At 38.7% G+C, this 3,350-nt stretch overlaps 1 pseudogene; it reads right to left on the bottom strand.

Moving 5' to 3' along the window:
• Window positions 1-375: 375 nt before the first annotated feature.
• Window positions 376-822, bottom strand: LOC147996163 (glyceraldehyde-3-phosphate dehydrogenase pseudogene; annotated as a pseudogene).
• Window positions 823-3,350: the final 2,528 nt, after the last annotated feature.

Below are 3,350 nucleotides of genomic sequence, written 5' to 3' on the forward strand. Positions count from 1 at the left end.
TTTTAAAACCTTAGAGTTAAAGGATTTTAGAGATTGGAGAGAAGGCTCAGCAGTTAAAAGTGCTTGCTGCTCCTGCAGAGAAGCAGAGTCTTGTCCCCGGTACCCCTATTTAGCAGCTAGCTCATAACCACATGCAACATTCCGGGGGTATCTGATGCCTTCTTCTGGCCCATGCTGAGACAACCATGCATGTGCATATACCAACACAATACACATAAGTTAAAATTTAAAAATAAATCTAAGAGAAAGTTTAAGAAAAATGCCTTAAACAAAGAATGATAAATTAAACAAAGCATGTTTGTGATGGGTGTGAACCATGAGAAATATGACAACTCACTCAAGATTGTCAGCAATGCATCCTGCACTACCAACTGCTTAGTCCTTCTGGCCAAGGACATCCATGAGCTTTATAAAGTTGTCATTGAGAGCTATGCCAGCCCTAGAATCAAAGGCGAAAGAATGGGAGTTGCTGTTGAAGTCACATAAGACAACCTGGTCCTCAGTGTAGCCCAGGATGCCCTTTAGTGGGCCCTCAGAAGCCTGCTTCACCACCTTCTTGATGTCATCATACTTGGCAGGTTTCTCCAGGTGGCATGTCAGATCCACAACGGATACACTGGGGGGTAGGAACACAGAAGGCCATGCCAGTGAGCTTCCCATTCAGCTCTGGGATGATCTTTCCCACAGCCTCGGCAGCACCAGTGCATGGAGGGATGATGTTCTGGGCTTCCCGCAGCCATCACACCACAGCTTTTCAGAGGGGGCATCCACAGTCTTCTGAGTGGCAGCGATAGCATGGACTGTGTTCATGAGCCCTTCCATGATGCCAAAGTTGTCATGGACTACCCACCTCAGCCCAGCAAGGATACTGAGAGCAAGAGAGAGGCCCTCGGTTGCTGAGGAGTCCCCATCCCAACTCAGCCCCCAACACTGAGCATCTCCCCCACAATTCAGTCACAGACCCCCATAATAACAGGAGGGGCCTAGGGAACACTCCCTTCTCTCTTGAATACCATCAAGCTCAGCGCGTAGGTGCGCATGCGCGCGCACACACACACACACACACACACACACACACACACACACACACACACAGCATGAAAGGTAGCTGGAAGAATCACCCTGGGTGTTAAAGAGAAACTGAGCATATGTTGTTTCCCTGAGTCACATCCAGGAATCCAAGACCCGAAAGCAATCTTCCTACTCCCCACGACAAACTGCCTAAGATGCCCTTCGTTCCTTAAGTTTCCTTGGTGTATAAGAGGTAAGAAATAAAGCCAGAGTTCTCATTTTATAATCATATCACACACAAAAAGACTGAGACAGCAATTTACACAGCCTGTATTTTTCCTGTGAGCAATATTGCTTATGTGGCTGTTTCTACCAAGTAGAGACAGCCTCAAATGACATGATAACCACTGGGTGATTTTAACCTTGGCTCCGATTTGGAGACAGAAATTCGTGAGAAGTAAGTTAAACCTCCAACTCCCATTCCAGCCAGTTATTTTAGCTCTGGGTTTTATAATAATGATAACAATAATATAGTTTTGCTCCTGGAATAAATGAGACAGTAAGCAGAAAGTGAAATGACGCTTGCTCTGTGAGGCAGTTCTTCTGCTGCCTGATTTTCTGCTGGTGAGCTCACAGCAAGGAATAGCCTGAAACTTGTTCTGGACGTCAAGAAAGAATGAAAAGAACTTATTTCTATGACCTGTGCTCTAGAAAGAAGGGACAGCAAGTATCCCTCCATCCATCTCCATGCAGCGACTGCATGGCAATCCTTACTCAGTAACTTGCCCTACTGCAAACGTGGGTTCAAGTCTATGATGTAAGGAGCATTTAAAGTCTAAAGAGAGACTAAACAAGGGATGAAGCCCAGAGCATGAGTACTGAGAGAATCTTTTTCTGTTAATCTTAGCCACATTAGTCTACATATGCAAGGGTAAAATTCCCGAAAAGACAACAATTTTTTTCAACATTGTAAAATTACCTTTTCCACACTAATATCTTTGTATCTTCCTTATGTCCTACAAAACATGGATAGTTGATTCCTCTGGGAGTTTTAATCCAATCCTGGTTGTCATATCCTGTCATACTAGACTATCCTAAACACACCTCCATGTCATCTGTTCCTATCTTTTTCTGGTCAGAAAAAAATGAAGTATTAATTACATGATTAATATCAATGTACACAAATGAATTTGTTTAACAATAGCAATGTAGAAAGTTTATCAAACAACATTAATAGACAAAATTTTCACTAGATAGAAGCCCATATTGGGATCAGGAAGAACACAGGACTTTTTTCTTCTTCTTCCTTCTTTTAATGATTAAAAGTAATTACATGACCATGGACAATTTTAACTGAAATGGAAATTAAAAAATATTAAATCACACATCACAAGTCTTCCCTATGGAATAGCATATCCAATGATCAGCCCTGAAAACATATATATAAGGAATGTTATGCAGACTGAGCCATAAATTTAAAAAAGAACAATTAAGGGTATATGGAGTGTATGAAGAAGGAAAAGGAAAGGAGGAAATTATGTAAGCACACTATAATATCAAAAATAAAAGAAATATTTTTAAAAATCACACACCAAATGTTTATTATTATAATATTTATAATATTATAATATAAAATGTTTAAATGAAATACATTCAGAATGGAAAAATAGTATCCAAAGATTAACTTAATAAGAATAGAGGTTGCAAATATCAATCTAACATATTTCCTTGTAGTACATATTTTACAGGGGAATTTATGTAGGTTTTTTGGATTTATTCAATAAACATTCAAAAAACTAGATTCTTCAGGTTCATGATTTAGATTATTGATTATTCATTCCCCAAGTCAACAAGCACAAACAGCTATAATAATAAACATTCATTAATTCATATTTCTTTGGGGGAAATAAGCATATGATAATTTCAGATCAGAAATGTTAATTTTTCTTGCCCTAAGCTTAAATCCACTGTATAGACAGAAAAATTATTTCCTAACTATCCATTTGTTTCTGCAATCTCTACCCCAAGGTTATACAATGCTAACTGATAAAGTAGGAGGAATATTTAAGAATCAGTTCTTACAAGTAACATGACCTAAGAAATATTATGTCCAGACCTAACTTCTCCAATAGTTATGCTAAAATTTTGAACAGAGCATTTTCTTGGAGAAAACTTAAAATCAAAACTGACTGGCAATTAAATGTTTAAAAGCTTCTTCATAGGGTCAGTTATATGTTGTGTACTAAGTTACTGTAGGCCAGCAGACTAGTGGTAGGTTAACAGTCAGAATACTCAGAGTTTCTACAAACCTGGTATACTAATTTAATAAACAATTAGCA

This window comes from Rattus norvegicus, chromosome 2, assembly GCF_021556685.1.
Source record: "Rattus norvegicus strain SHRSP/BbbUtx chromosome 2, alternate assembly SHRSP_T2T, whole genome shotgun sequence".
Lineage (NCBI taxonomy): Eukaryota > Metazoa > Chordata > Mammalia > Rodentia > Muridae > Rattus > Rattus norvegicus.